Below are 16869 nucleotides of genomic sequence, written 5' to 3'. Positions count from 1 at the left end.
TGGCATGATGTCATGAATCCCACCACAGGAACCAGTGATCTAAACATACTATTTAGAATTTTGGTTGCTGCATGGAGATTGCTGGGGTCCCAGCAGCAGGATCCCCTTGATCAGACATCTTATCCCCTATCATTTAGATAGAGGAAAAGATATCTAGAGGCGGATTACCCATTTAAGGGACAGTCATGTACCCAAAAGTTGATCCTTTGCAACCGTATGACCCCTAGCAAGTTCCCTGCATGAGTCCCATTCATCAGAAAAAGGCTTGTGCATGGAACTTGCTGGGTGTTCTACGTTTGCCTCATAAACTGCACCACCCAGCACCAGTTACCTCTCTGCACCGCATTATGCAGATCGTGCAGGAGAGCAGCTTTGGTCATCCATGTTTTGCTAACTCTATTTTCACACACAGAAATAAATAAATGAGTCGAAAAAGTCAAAGAACAGTTAAAAAAAAAGGGGAACTTTATTTATAATTTATGAAAATGTTTGTGTAGGGGATTTTTTGTAACCTCCCATCACTCACAAAGAGCGTACAGTAACTAATACTCAGGACAGGAAAAACCTCCAGAGGGGAGGAAACCTGTAGGGAATCCATGGCTACTGTATTGCCCTTCCTCTGGGCATACTAAAGGAGGTTACCTCTATAATTTGGGCAAATGTGTCTGTGTATGTGTGTGATTCCTAGGGCTGTGCCTTCATCCAACGTCTTGCTGTAGGTCCGGAAATGCTACTCCATGTCCTGGAGATAGTGCATCTAAGATAGGGGAAAAATAGATAGATTATTTACATGTTTATCATAGAAATACACATGGAACTGCACTAAAGACCTTTTGGACACAACAATGTAACACTTACCAGTCACAGTCATGTGCATGACTTTGCATTCCCGCGTCCCTACAGTGTCCAGCACAGGCCCCTCACTGATGAAGAATGAACAGGACCAGTGTTATTTCTGGGGCTGTGCCTTCATCCAACGTCTTGCTGTAGGTCCGGAAATGCTACTCCATGTCCTGGAGATAGTGCATCTAAGATAAGAAAACAAAAGATAAATTATTTACATGTTTATCATAGAAATACACATGGAACTGCACTAAAGACCTTTTGGACAAAACAATGTAACACTTACCAGTCACAGTCATGTGCATGACTTTGCATTCCCGCGTCTTTGCAGTGTCCAGCACCGGCCCCTCACTGATGAAGAATGAACAGGAGCAGTGTTATTTCTGCTCAGTGCTGCTCTCTGGTGGACAATGGTTATGACATCACATGTGTGACACGCTGTTACCTCCTGGGAGTTCTATTTCACTAGTGCTGCTCTCTGATTGGCTGAAAATCAAAAATGCTTTCTAATATAATCTGTATGACTGTTATCTAAGGTTTTTGCCAATTTTTATTAAAATGGCGCTACTCTCTGTGGGTGCGTTATATTTGTTTCTCCTAACCAGACATTCTGTATATGTAATATCATCTGGTGGCCCCAACAGCCTGGGCCCATAGGTGACGTCTCTGACGTTGTGGTCTGGAGCGAAGGATTTCACTAGTCAGACGTCCCGGCAGCCATTGATTTAAAGTGGTGGTGGCTCAGGCTGCCAGTTCAAGATCAGACACCATGGCCCTAGATTGACATACTGCAACACCGATCCCTTGTGGCTGCCCACCTGTTGCAAAACTACAACTCTCAGCCTTCGGCTGTCAGGGCATGCTGGGTGTTGTAGCTTTGCAATAGCTGGACAGACGTCTGTCGAAAGGGGGGAAAAAACACTTTGAAAAACACCATTTATATGTTGTTTTTAATCACAGCCTAAGCCTAGGAACAGACACAATTCTTGTTTGATGGGGGGTTTTTTTTTGCCAAAAATCTTCCCCCTCATTTCTATTCTCAGCTATCTTTGTGATATTTTTGCTAAAAACACTGGGGTGGGGGGGTCTTAGAGATTTATCAAAACCTGGGAAGAGGAGAAGTGGACCAGTTGCCCATAGCAACCAATCAGGTAGTTTCTTTCATTTTTAAAAAGGCCTCTGAAAAGTGAAAGAAGCGATCTGATTGGTTGCTATGGGCAACTGGTCAACTTTACCTCTGCACAGGTTTTCATACATCTGTCCCAATGTGTATTATTATTATTATCATCATCATCATCATCATCATCATCATTATTATTATTATTATTATTATAGGAAGTGTTTTTTCTTTGGTGTTTTTTTTCTGGCTTTTCTCATTACAAGTCATGTGATTCTTTCATCATGTGACTGAAGGATTTCTATTAAAAAAAATAGTGAGAAAACACCAAAAAAAAAAAAAAATAAAACATGCTCTCGGCATGCCACAGATTTGATTGCCTAAAAACACCATAAAAGGATGAAGAAACCCCCATTAGTGTCTGGTGTTTCATATTACCCTATTGATTCCAACCTAACATGTGCCCGCAGCGAGCATGGTGTTTTTTATGACAAACACGCCAAGTGTAATCCCAGCCGAAATGAATGTTTTCACAATGGGTGTGAACAGGCTGCAGGCTGTGCTATATATATTTGCATAGTTGAGGCGTACAACACGTTCAGCATTTATGTGGCGGCTTTCCGCTGGCATATATGGCTTTCTGTGCTGGTGAATGCAGCGGGCACTTACTGGGGGTGGTTTCCTAGCTGCACAGTTTTGCACCACAACCACTCCGGCTGGGACCAGGCTGACCGATCTAATGACCAAGATGACGCAGTGAACGGCTTTCTTTCTGTGACACCTGTCATGTCCCAGTACAGGATGTGGCCTCGTACTGTCCTTCTGCCCTGTGAGTCCCTGCATGTCCCCGGGGCTCTCCTGCAGCAAACCCCATTGTATTATGTAGTTATGTGTTAAAAGTGTAATATACCCTTAATAGTTTTTATCACATGATTGTTACCCAGAGAACCCCTCCAGTAACCAGGTGACCCCCCCAAGTGACCTATGGGCTCCTTGAACAGCCCCCTATATAATAGGGGGAGGGGCTGCAATCTCTTATCTCCTGCTGAGGTCCAGTGCAGTCCAGTGCAGTCCAGTGTCTGTGTAAAGAGCATTGGAGGCCTCAAGCCTAAATTACTGCAGCCACCAGTCGGTCCTGAGTAAGTCATCTCAATTGTCTGTCACCATCTCAAGTCAAGTCATCTCAATTGTCTGCCACCATCTCAAATCAAGTCACCTATAGTAAACGTGGCCTCCATCATAGTCTGTCAAGTCACTGCAAGTCCCAGCAAGCCTGCGAGGTCTCCTGTGTCACTGGTCACCTCTCTGGGATATTGGCTGAACTGTATAGACTGTACCATCTGTCTTACCCCAGTAAAGCTACCGTTACCCTTAACCTGGCCTTGGACTCTTTCTTGCCTCTGCCTAACCTAGGATAAGCGGTACAACCTTTGGGTGTTTATAGTCTAAACCACGCCCTGGTGTCACAACAAGAAGGGGTTAATACCATCTACCCCTTGGGCCATAACATCTGCCCCGTATCTACCTTACACTACACCCGTGGCACCACACACCCATCATGTCCATTGAAAGCAACAGACGGTCACTGACAGAATGCTATGGGATGTCTGCTAGGGTTGCCACCTTTCTTACAAAAAAAAAAAAAAAACCCAGCCATGCTAATTTGCATTATTAATTATATATGCGTGACATCACAGGAAGTGATAGAAGAGATACAATTCATGTGCGGGGGATTGAAATGGCACAGGGACCCTACCGGTTCAGCAGCTCCGGCCGCGGCCACCAGGGCTGGTGCAAGGATTTTTGTCACCCTAGGCAAAACCTAATTTTGCCCCGTCCTTTGGTCTCCCCACGTCTTTGAGCCGCCCACCTTTTTAATAAGACAGTCCTTTGAGGATTTTCTTCAGAGTCAGGTACCTTTACTGGACCTATGTAGTAGTAAGTCAGAGTGGTGGGAGATATTCAAGAAGCGGGTTGGGGGGTTCTTCCGCCAGCTCTCGAGCCTCAGGTCCCTGAACAGGTATCGCCTGTATCAGGGTCTGAGGAGGAAACTCGAACTTCTCGTCTCGACTGGAGGTAGCCGAGAGGATATCCCCAGAGTGTAGTCCTTGCTGATGAGGTGTCAGTACGATAGGCACGCATCTTTGGTTTTTGAGAGGGATTACAGGAGGTACCGCTTGCCAGACCATTACAGAAACTGTAAGATGTCAGTGAGTAGTAAAGTCATTTCAGGACTGATTGATGGTACGGGATCTCTGAATGGGTCCAGATCAGGGATCTTGGAGATCGTCAGATCCTTCTACTCTCACCTCTTGGGAAGGAAGGGTCTGGATTGGGATGTGATGTCGGGTTTCCTGGCTGAAACCATTCCTGAGCCAGGGGTAGACCTCTCTCTTGGCGTTTTGGCAGAAGAGATCAGGGAAGAGAAAGTGAGACTGGCGATCGAGAAGTCGCCAGGTCCAGATGGCTTAACATCTGAGTGGTACAGGACCTTTAAGGAGTCTTTAGCTCCCCTCTTGACTGAGGTATTCAATGAGTGTCTCTCCTCGGACACTCTGCCGAAGTCAATGAGGAGGTCAGCCCTGATTCTTCTCTCAAAGGGTAAAGATCCCAGCCGTATTGAGAATTGGAGACCCATAGTTCTTCTCAATACGGACAGGAAGCTTCTGGCCAAGATACTGTTTAATCGGCTGGTGAAGTTTGCACCCCGGCTCCTTTCATAGGCCCAGCACTGCACTGTTCCAGGCCGAAGCACCTTAAGTGCTGTCCTTAGTGTCAGGGAGGCAGTGGAGCGCAGTAGTGCGGGTTTCTGGAAGGGGTACTTGCTGTCCTTGGATCAGGCCAAAGCATTTGATCGGGTGAACCACGAGTATCTCTGGTCCGTCCTCCTGAGATATGGCTAACCGAGTACTTTTGTTAATTGGCTTAAGATCTTGTATGCAGGGGCAGAGAGTTTCCCACTGGTGAACGGGTGGTCTGGCCACTCTTTTGGAGTGGGGTCCGGAGTCCATCAGGGTTGTCCTTTGAGCCCGCTGTTATGTGTTCGCGATCGATCCCTTCCTTAGGAGGGTGAGTCGCGGACCATTGGCGGGAGTCGGGATGAGTCTGGCGGAGCCGGAGGCCATCCAGAGGGTAGTGGCGTACGCTGACGATGTCACTATTTTTGTCTCCCCGAGAGAGGAGGTTGATGTGGTGATGTCGGTGGTGTAACGCTATTCGTTGGCATCCGGGTCTAAGATCAACCGGGATAAGTGTGAGAGTCTCTGGCTGGGAGGGGGGATCCCACGTTTGATCTCCCGGACACCCTTCCAGGGCCCCAAGAATCAGCAAAAGTCTTAGGCATCACATTTGGCCAGGATGATTATCCCACCAAAAACTGGGATGGTAAGCTCCAGGATGCCACTCAGAAGGTGGACCAGTGGAAGGGTTGGTCTTTGACCCTCAGGGAAAGGGTACACCTGATCAAATCGTACCTGCTCCCCTTGTTTATCTATCTGGGCAGTGTATGTATCTTTCCAGAGGCCTACCACACTAGGATCTACAGCCTGTTTTTCCAACTGTAATGGGGAACAGGATGAACCTAGTCAAGAGGGAGATTACGTACCGCACGAGGAGACATGGGGGTTTATCTATGGTAAACCCTGTGGTGTTCTTAACGAACACCTTTTTAAAAGCTAACATCTCAAACCTCTGGTCAGAGAGGGCTCCTCCATGGGTACTCTCCTGCAGGGAATGGTTTCTGCCTTTCTTCCAGGAATGGGAGAGAGGAGGGCGAGTGAAGGACCTCCGTATGCCCCATGGATATCTTCCGGCTTACGCTACCCCGACTCTGAAGGCGATACGTCGGTGGGGTCTGGGAGTGTGGGAGATCAGGAGACAGTCAAGGCAGTTCCTTGACAAACGGGTTCTGTTGACCCACTTCCAGAAGCCTCTGGAGCTCAGGGACTGCCCAGGTCGGGATCTGAGGGTGGGGTTGTACCTTTTAAACATGAAAAGGATCCCCCAGAAGTTTTGGGACTTGGCCTGGCGCTGCTTTCAGGGGAAGCTATATGTAAGGGACAACCTGAAGTGCAGGAACTCTGATGACCGGGGATGTCCCCGAGAAGAGTGTGGGGACACGCTGGAAAGCATGGACCACTTCCTGCTTCATTGTCCCTTTAATATAGGGGTTTACAACCGGGTGGGTGCTTCCATCGGCTGGAGTTAACTTGCCGGCCTTACCTATCTGGAGTGGGCTTATGGGGCATTTAGAAACTTGGGTGGCCGAGACCGGGGCACTTTATTCTTAGTTAGTTTAGTGGTTAGGTACTACACGTGGAACGCACGGTGTTTAGTGTCGACCCAATAGAAAATCCTCTCCGAGGTGGAGGTCTGTAGGAATATCACCGGTGACCTCGGGAAGTTCGGGTCTTTGGAGTATGGCAGTCTTGGTACCAGTAGGGCTTCTCTCCTGTGGAGAGGGTTTTCTTTTGATGTGCCCTAGGTACTAGATCTTTTGGGTAGAGTACCTTTATTTTGGATAGGGGAAGTGTTATAGGGATAGAGATAGGGTGAGAGTAGGGTTAGTTTTAATGGAGGGATAGAATTAGGGAGAATTGTAGGGGGAGTTAGGAAAAGAGTTAAAAATTATTTTGATGTATCAAGTCTGCCATCCTTCTTCCTGGTGGTGTGCTAATGCATGTGCACGCTAGCTTTTTTGTTTTGTTTTAAGCTGATATGGCATGAAGGGCTTACAGGCAACCAAACTTGGGCCTAAAGTGGGTTGTGGTTCAGTGTTTGTTAGTTAGTATGTATAAGTTTGTGTATAAGTTGGTTGGGTGGAGTGTTAGGTGGGGAGGGTGTATTTGTGGGTGGTGGTGTGTTTTCGTGTTTTTGGGGGACCTGAAATGGGTCAGTTAAAGGGGTACTCTGGTGAAAACCTTTTTTCTTTTAAATCAACTGGTGGCAGAAAGTAAAACATATTTGTAAATTACTTCTATTAAAAAATCTTAATCCTTCCAGTACTTATTAGCTGCTGAATGCTACAGAGGAAATTCCTTTATTTTTGGAACACTGATGACATCACGAACACAGTGCTCTCTGCTGACATCTCTGTCCATTTTAGCAACCGTGCATAGCAGATGTATGCTAAGGGCAGCATGGTGGCTCAGTGGTTAGCAATGCTGCCTTGCAGTGCTGGGGACTTGGGTTCAAATCCCACTAAGGACAACAATAAATAAAGCGTTATTATTATTATTATAATAACGTCAGCAGAGAGAACTGTGCTCGTGATGCCACGAGAGAGCATTCCAAAAAGAAAAGAATTTCCTCTGTAGTATTCAGCAGCTAATAAGTACAGGAAGGATTAAGATTTTGTAATAGAAGTAATTTACAAATATGTTTAACTTTCTGCCACCAGTTGATTTAAAAGAAAAAAAGGTTTTCACCGGAGTACCCCTTTAAGGACAGGACTTTGTAAACTGTAAAGGAACGGTATGGACTCTGACTCATGTGCAGGAGGGGTGGTGTGGGTGAGGGCACAGTTCTAGTGTAGGGATTTCCAGTTTTTTTTTTTTGTAGGTTTCTGTAAATAGGGTACATATATTTATGTTTATATACTATATTTTATTTATTTCTATTAATGTGATTTTGTATCTATTTGGTTTTGTATCTACATTGTTTTATATTGTCTCATATTATAGTTATGGCAGTCGGACCAGTTGTGTTATGTGTGTTTGTTTATTTATTTATATTTTAATTTTTTTATTTATTTATTTATTTTCCCCTTTTGTTTTGTTTCCCGAGTATGGATGGTTTTGAGTCACAGCCGGGTAGTGCTAATTTTATGTTTTGATAAGCCAAGTTGTGCTGTTTATTTTTATTTATTTATTTTTCTTTTTTCCCCCCAAGTATGGATGGTTTGAGTTACAGCCAGGTAGTGCTAATTGTATGTTAATGTTTAAGCCAAGCTGTGCTGTTTTTATGTTCATTTTTGGTATGTGTCAGTGTGTTTTTGTTTGTTTTCTTTTTGCTTTGTAAAGCTGGGCTGGCCGGTTAGGCAGGGTTGTGTTTTTGATTTATATTATAGCTGGTTAAGCTTCTTTTTTTTTTTTTGTATTGGATATGTTTTGTATTTTTATAATAAAAAGAGTGTCAGCAGAGAGCACGGTGATCAGACTGGAAAGAACAACTCAACTGTGTAGTATACAGCAGCTGATAAGTATTGGAAGGGTTAGGATTTGTATCCTGTTAAGGACCCAGGGCGTACCTGTACACCCTGAGTCCGCTCCCAATCTTGATCGCGGTGCCGCACGCTATTAAACCTTTAGACGCGGCATTCAAAGTTGAACGCCGAATCTAAAATCAAAGTGAAACCATGCCGGTTAGCTCAGGGAGCTGTTCGGGATAGCCGCGGCGAAATCGCGGCATCCTAGACAGCTTACAGGACAGCCGGAGGGTCCCTACCTGCCTCCTTGCTGTCCGATCGCCGAATGACTGCTCAGTGCCTGAGATCAAGGCATGAGCAGTCAAGCGGCAGAATCATCAATCGCCGGTTTCTTATGGGTCCCTACCTGCCTCCTCGCTGTCCGATCGCCGAATGACTGCTCAGTGCCTGAGATCAAGGCATGAGCAGTCAAGCGGCAGAATCATCGATCACTGGTTTCCTATGAGAAACCAGTGATCAATGATAAAGATCAGTGTGCGCAGTGTTATAGGTCCCTATGGGAGCTATAACACTGCAAAAAAAAAAAAGTGAATAAAGATCATTTAACCCCTGCCCTAATAAAAGTTTGAATCACCCCCCCCCCCTTTTCCCATTAATATTTAATTAATATTTAATAATTAATTATAAAATAAAACGTTAAATAAATGAAAAAGTGATCACTGTTTAATTAATGAATATTACTTTAAAGGGTCACTCTCATTAAAACTAATTTTTGCTATTGCACTCCTTATGGTAAATGAAAAATATTTCTAATGTTTTACCATGTGTGTGGTATGTCTCCATGTAGGCACTGATTGCTCAAGAATTTTTGAGGAATGAACAAACTGAAAGAAAGACAAAAAGCCAGACTCATAGTTACATAGTTAGTATGGTTGAAAAAAGACATATGTCCATCAAGTTCAACCAGGGAATTGAAGGGAAGGGTGTAAGGGGATAAGGGGAAGTGATGTTGTTTTATAATTCTGCATAAGCATTAATGTTATTTTGTTCCTGGAATGTATCTAACCCTGTTTTAAAGCTATTAATTGCTCTTGCTGTGACTAGTTCCTGAGGTAGACTGTTCCATAAATTCACAGTTCTTGTGGTAAAGAAGGTGTGTCGCCCCTTTAGACTAAACCTTTTCTTCTCCAGACCGAGGGAGTGCCCCCTCGTCCTTTTGGGGGGGGTGGGGTTTAACCTGGAACAGCTTTTCTCCACATTTTTTGTATGGGCCATTTATATACTTATATACGTTTATCATATCCCCCCTTGAACGACTCTTCTCAAGACTAAACTATTGTAACTCCTTTAATCGTTCCTCGTAGCTAAAATGTTCCATGTCCCATATTAGTTTAGTCGCACGTCTCTGCACCCTTTCCAGCTCCGCAGTGTCCCTTTTATGGACTGGTGCCCAAAACTGAACAGCATATTCCAGGTGAGGCCGTACCAATGCTTTATAAAGGGGGAGTATTATGTCCCTGTCCCTGGAGTCCATGCCTCTTTTGATGCATGACAATATCCTGCTGGCTTTGGAAGCAGCAGCCTGACATTGCATGCTATTCTGAAGTCTGTGATCCACAAGTACACCCAGGTCCTTCTCTACCAATGACTCCACCAGTTTAATCACCCCTAAGACATATGACACATGCATGTTATTTGTACCCAGATGCATAACTTTACATTTATCCACATTAAACCTCATTTGCCAAGTGGATGCCCAGACACTTAGTCTATCCAAGTCATCTTGTAACTTATGCACATCCTCTATAGACTGTACTGTGCTACAAAGCTTAGTGTCATCTGCAAAGATAGAAACAGAGCTGTTAATACCATCCTCTATATCATTGATAAATAAATTAAACAGCAGCGGGCCCAGTACTGAACCTTGGGGTACACCACTAATAACCGGGGACCAATCAGAGTACGAATTATTGACCACCACGCCAGTGTTCAATCCAGTTACAAACTAAAGTTTCCAAGCCTAAAGACTTTAACTTACCTGTCGGACGTCTATGATGGACAGTATCAAATGCTTTAGCAAAATCCAGAAACACTATATCCACAGCTTCTAGTCACATCTTCATAAAAGCAAATTTGATTGGTTTGACAACTTCTGTCCTTAGTAAACCCATGCTGGTTATCACTTAAAATACTATTATCCCCTATGTATTCCTGTATGTAATCCCTTATAAGTCCTTCAAACAATTTACCCACAATGCACATTAAACTTACCAGTCTATAATTGCCTGGCGAAGACCTAGAGTCCTTCTTGAAGATTGGTACCACAATCGCCTTGCGCCAGTCCCTTGGCACAATACCAGACACCAGAGACTCTCTAAATATCATGAACAAGCGTACAGATATTACTAAACTTACCTCTCTAAGAACTCTTGGGTGTAGTCCATGCGGTTCTGGAGATTTGCTTACATTTACTTTACTTAACTTACCTTGTACCATTTCTACATTAAGCCAGTTCAGTATATTACATGATGTGTTACCAGCACTGACCTGTCCAATGTCAGCTCCTTCTTCCCTAGTATATACAGAACCAAAGAACCGATTCAGTAGCTCCGCCTTCTCTTGATCGCCCGTGACAACCTCCCCATTATCATTATTAAGGGGTCCTAAATGCTCTGTCCTTGGTTTTTTGTATTTATATATCTAAAAAATATATTTAGGATTAGTTTTGCTTTCTTTGGCCATTTTTGGCCGTTTTTATTACATTTTTACAGATTTTCATTTTTTAAAGGGGTCGTGACCAGTGACATAGAGGAGTGGGAGGAGAAAGGCGGGGCTTATAGGAAGATTGACAGAACAGCCTTGGTCTAATGAAACAGTCACATTAAGTTGAAGGAACTACAAATCTACTGTTTAAACTTGAATGTGTTATAGTACCTGCATACACAAAGTGATATACCTAGACATTCTACATTATATTTATTTGAATAACATCAATTTTAAGTGGATAACTTTATAATGATATTTAGTGAAATATGAAGATGCTGATTGTCTTGAACTTAGAAGATAAAAAAAAATAAAAAAATTCAAGAGCCATGATAGGATATTGGAGAATCCATGGTTAATGCTGAGTCATAAATGTAAGTTTGTTCTAAGTAATGTAAAGATGTAATACATAAGGCAGGATATATGGTGACCATACGCAGAATGAAGTTCTACTGCAATAAACCACTCGATCTGAGCTGGTAGTTCAGAGAAGTAGAGTTGAAGGTATTCACTGAGATGTGTAAGATATCTAAAGGTATGACACAATGAGTACGGGTACACTTTAATTATCGCCCACAAGTATGGGCCTATTGACGTAAGAGTGTTCTTGAATCCCTGAGCAAACCAATCTGTAGTTTGTAATTCAAGTATTCAAAGTCCGAGAGCTGCCAGAGAAAGTGGCCATCGTAAAGAATAGAGACACATGAAGGAAACAGCCCCAGAAGCCAAGGGGATTGAATGGTGAAGGATGCTGCAGAGCTCCTGTTCCCCCACAATGATGGTACAAAGTGTACAGGTGGATGGGCAATGTGGAATTTTCTGGTTAGGTCTCTTGCAGGAACCAGCTATGCATGCTGAGAGAGACCAACGGAAGAAGAAAGAGGTGGTACAGGGCAAAGACGGCATCCGGAAAGAGTTGGTAAGAAAATGTATGTGCCAGCAGTCTTGTACCCCATGGTATCATATATGACCCCATACACTAAGCAGAGGGGAGCTATGTGCATAGTAATGTCAGTACATTGGGTCGCCTCAGGATTCAACAATGCAGAAAGAAGGTTTGTACAGACGTCATCATTTACATCTCACATATGACCTAGGTAAAAACAATAAAGGTACCTAACCAACACGCTCCATAAACATCTTACCTGTTTCAGAGAATATGAGTAACTTCATCTAACTGCCTGGGGTAGGTCAATATCAGTATCTCCTTGTCTAATTGTACTGATCCCTAACCATAGATACAGTAAAGTATACAATTAAGAACCTTTTGTAAAACTGTACCTAGCTCAGATTCTGTAATTGTCACCCATTTCTTCAAAACCTATGCAGGAAATAAGTGAGGAAAGAGATGATTGCATATAATGATCCTGTATAGATGTATCTCTGATAACTGTTAAATCTATGTCTGTGCATGACCATGGTTGTTCCAAAGGGAAAGATAATCACAACGGATTGTTAGGATGTGACGTTGTATGAGGAGAATCAGTAGGTGAACATGTACAAATAAATAGTGGGGTGCAACAAGTATTTCAGTGAGTAATAATGTTATAAAGGATAGGAATACTTGGTGTAAGATTATAGAAAGGATAGACCTAGCTAGCGGGATGAGTAAATGGTAACTATCGTAAAGTATGGGATACTTGGGGATATGAAGTTTAGAGTTAAATTAGAAAGGAATTAAACTGGGGAATACACATTAGTCAAGACATGTCTGCCCATACACACTTCCATTACTGAACCAGCAAAAGAATCCAAACCACACTTTAGAGGAAAACGTACAGCCCCTGATGGGAGTTTTGATCCCTTTGTGTATATTGATGTTAAAGGAGTCCCAAGGGGGGCCCCAGATGAGTTTTACAGCTAGAGGTCAAATAAAAAGATGGAGTTGAGTCAATAATATCCCAGATTTCCATGAGTAAAATTGATTATATCTATTATAACCAACTAAGATTAATACATTTCTTTGTAAATTCTCTTCAAGGTTAGACCGAAAAACTAAGAGTCACATCCGCTATAATATTCCAAAATGGTACGGCATTAGATATGATGTATGGTGTAAAAGGAAAAAGGGGGGTATACAAGATGTTTGGGAGACTTGTTGCGCATATATCTCAGCCAATATAGAACCGGTAAAATAACCATACTCATAATTCTAATAATCTTGCTGTGTTGTGTTTTGCCTTGCCTAATGAAGAAGTGTGAGACGACCAACAAGAATGCCACGCCAGTGATGACAAATGTGGACTTTGATATTACAGAGCTTCAATGCCATCTATAACACCAGTGACCCATAGGGACAGCAGCTGACTCCATATGTGTAAAGTCTGAGGCTAAGCGGGTCCATGGATAAGCCATGGGTCGTCTAAAGTACAGTGAAACGTTCGAGAAAACACATTGGGGCAGATGAGTTAGGATGATGGAAATTAGGGAAAGGGAAAATTGGTCATTTTAGGGGGGACTGTGATAGATTAATATGTGTGTATACATAAATTTTATATACTGTATATGTAAAATGCCCATTTAGGATGAAGACTCCACATTTCTGTTACTTGACCACTCCTCCCCTATCTGCTCTCCCCCATCTGCTCTCTCTCATATCACCCCTCCCATCGTGTGAAGACTTTGAACAAAGAAAGCCCGGGAAAGTTACAGGAAGTGGAGTGCCATGAGGACAAGGCACATTCCTCATGATATTTGCACACTCCCTAAATGCTAGAACATCCCCTAGCAGGGGGTGGGAACTTATGTTAATGACAAAGGTGATATAAGCTTGAACGATTTGAAATAAAGCCAGTGGACAGCACACAGGGAACGCTTAAGCACAATGGCTCTGTCTGATTTATTTCTCTATGCTTCGGTACATACATTCTGTATACGGATTTGGCCGAGAGTGAGATAGTTACAAGAACACTGAGTTAATCTACCACAGCGGTCAGGCGCAGGGAGCTGGAGAAGGGAGATTGTGATTTTTTGCTTGGGGATGGGGTTCATCTCAACGATATGGGGATGGACCTGTGGGCATTGGACATCCGCGAGGCAGTGGAGCGCGCTGTGGGGGAGTGGCAGAAAGGAGGCGCTTAAGGAGGTCACTTGCTCTGTTGTGGAGGTAGGAGGATAGGGACTTGGAGGCATGTATGGACATTATGGCAACTGAAAGGCGGTTTTCAGTTAAGGCTGGGGACGGTACCCAGTCTGGTGGTAAATTACCTGTGGGCATGGGGGCCCCCAGGGAGGGTTGGGGGTCTCAGATAGTTGGTGCCCTTGGGCCTGGTGATACACGGCTGTGGGTAAATAGGAGGCCCCCTTTAAATTAGTGGTGCCTTCAAGTCCTTGTCCTGGGGGGCAGGTAAATTAAAGTTGGTATGTTATGATGGTTGTATGATGTTCATATGGGAGGGGGTCAATATTTTGTAAATAATGTTGTTAATAGTTTGTATAATCAAAGTGGGTCTGCTGTGGCCCTTATACCCAATCAAAGTGTCTGTCGTTCTTGGTAAGGTTGGGGGATTGGGTTATTTAGGGCAAGCAATTAGGATATCCCCTAGTCATGTAAATATACGTCCTGGTGCATTAAGTTCAATGGCATCAGGACGTACATTTGCATCCATTGTCCTTAAGGGGTTAAAAGGCTTGCCTGGTAATGGAAGTCGCAGACAGTCCCTCTCTCTCAAAGTCTCCCACAATCTGAGTCAGCCTGTCTGTAGGGGGCACCTACTCAGTGCTGACTGTAAGGCTATGTTCACATGGCCGATTGTCCGCACAGAAAATATTTGTGCGGATATTCTGCAGGTAGTGGAGAATTTGCAGGTAGTGGTCAGAAATTCGCCATCTCATAGACAGCAATGTATTTCTGAGAAGAATGCGCAGGAGGAACAGACATGTCTATTCTTTCTGTAGATGCCGGAATTTGAATTTCTGTGTCAGACATTTCCTCTGCGGCTGCGGATTATTCCTGCGGAATTCTGCACGGATATCCTGCCGTGTTAACATAGCCTAACAATTATTAAAAAGGTGGGCGGTGCAAAGACGTGGGGAGACCAAAGGACGGGGCAAAATTAGGTTTTGCCCAATGTGACAAAAATCCTTGCACCAGCCCTGGTGGCCGCGGCCCGAGCTGCTGAACCGGTAGGGTCCCTGTGCCATTTCAATCCCCCGCACATGAATTGTATCTCTTTTATCACTTCCTGTGATGTCACGCATATATAATTAATAATGCAAATTAGCATGGCTGGGTTTTTTTTTTTTTTTTTTTGTAAGAAAGGTGGCAACCCTAGCAGACATCCCATTGCATTCTGTCAGTGACCGTCTGTTGCTTTCAATGGACATGATGGGTGTGTGGTGCCACGGGTGTAGTGTAAGGTAGATGCGGGGCAGATGTTATGGCCCAAGGGGTAGATGGCATTAACCCCTTCTTGTTGTGACGCCAGGGCGTGGTTTAGACTATAAACACCCGAAGGTTGTACCGCTAATCCTAGGTTAGGCAGAGGCAAGAAAGAGTCCAAGGCCAGGTTAAGGGTAACGGTAGCTTTACTGGGGTAAGACAGATGGTACAGTCTATACAGTTCAGCCAATATCCCAGGGAGGTGACCAGTGACACAGGGGACCTCGCAGGCTTGCTGGGACTTGCAGTGACTTGACAGACTATGATGGAGGCCACGTTTACTATAGGTGACTTGATTTGAGATGGTGGCAGACAATTGAGATGACTTGACTTGAGATGGTGACAGACAATTGAGATGACTTACTCAGGACCGACTGGTGGCTGCAGTAATTTAGGCTTGAGGCCTCCAATGCTCTTTACACAGACACTGGACTGCACTGGACTGCACTGGACCTCAGCAGGAGATAAGAGATTGCAGCCCCTCCCCCTATTATATAAGGGGCTGTTCAAGGAGCCCATAGGTCACTTGGGGGGGTCACCTGGTTACTGGAGGGGTTCTCTGGGTAACAATCATGTGATAAAAACTCTTAAGGGTACATTACACTTTTAACACATAACTACATAATACAATGGGGTTTGCTGCAGGAGAGCCCCGGGGACATGCAGGGACTCACAGGGCAGAAGGACAGTACGGGGCCACATCCTGTAATGGGACATGACAGGTGTCACAGAAAGAAAGCCGTTCACTGCGTCATCTTGGTCATTAGATCGGTCAGCCTGGTCCCAGCCGGAGTGGTTGTGGTGCAAAACTGTGCAGCTAGGAAACCACCCCCAGTAAGTGCCCGCTGCATTCACCAGCACAGAAAGCCATATATGCCAGCGGAAAGCCGCCACATAAATGCTGCACGTGCTGTACGCCTCAACTATGCAAATATATATAGCACAGCCTGCAGCCTGTTCACACCTATTGTGAAAACATTCATTTCGGCTGGGATTACACTTGGCGTGTTTGTCATAAAAAACACCATGCTCGCTGCGGGCACATGTTAGGTTGGAATCAATAGGGTAATATGAAACACCAGACACTAATGGGGGTTCCTTCATCCTTTTATGGTGTTTTTAGGCAATCAAATCTGTGGGATGCCGAGAGCATGTTTTTCTTTTTTTTTTTTTTTTTTGGTGTTTTCTCACTATTTTTTTTTATAGAAATCCTTCAGTCACATGATGAAAGATTCACATGACTTGTAATGAGAAAAGCCAGAGAGGAAAAAAAAAACACCAAAGAAACACTTCCAATAAAAATAATAATAATAATAATAATAATAATGATAATGATAATAATAATACACATTGGGACAGATGTATGAAAACCTGTGCAGAGGTAAAGTTGACCAGTTGCCCATAGCAACCAATCAGATCGCTTCTTTCACTTTTCAGAGGCCTTTTTAAAAATGAAAGAAACTACCTGATTGGTTGCTATGGGGAACTGGTCCACTTCTCCTCCTCCCAGGTTTTAATAAATCTCTAAGACCACCCCCCCTCCCCCCTCACCCCAGTGTTTTTAGCAAAAATATCACAAAGATAGCTGAGAATAGAAATGAGGGGGAAGATTTTTGGCAA

The 16869-nt window shown here is 43.9% G+C and overlaps 1 long non-coding RNA gene across 2 annotated transcripts; it reads right to left on the bottom strand.

The window, feature by feature from the left end:
• Window positions 1–447: 447 nt before the first annotated feature.
• LOC130277724 (uncharacterized) lies at window positions 448–15938 on the bottom strand. Of its 2 annotated transcripts, none has more exons than XR_008845553.1 (4): window positions 15924–15938; window positions 1130–1329; window positions 859–1028; window positions 448–757 (listed from the first exon to the last, which is right to left on the bottom strand). It is a non-coding gene; the product is annotated as an uncharacterized LOC130277724 (long non-coding RNA). The 2 variants fall into 2 exon arrangements; XR_008845552.1 differs by lacking the exon at window positions 15924–15938 and adding an exon at window positions 2630–2644.
• Between the last annotated feature and the right edge of the window lie 931 nt (window positions 15939–16869).

This window comes from Hyla sarda, chromosome 6 (assembly GCF_029499605.1).
Source record: "Hyla sarda isolate aHylSar1 chromosome 6, aHylSar1.hap1, whole genome shotgun sequence".
NCBI classification, from domain to species: domain Eukaryota; kingdom Metazoa; phylum Chordata; class Amphibia; order Anura; family Hylidae; genus Hyla; species Hyla sarda.
The sequence above is the reverse complement of the archived record's forward strand: the minus strand, read 5'-3'. Positions and strand labels throughout refer to the sequence as shown.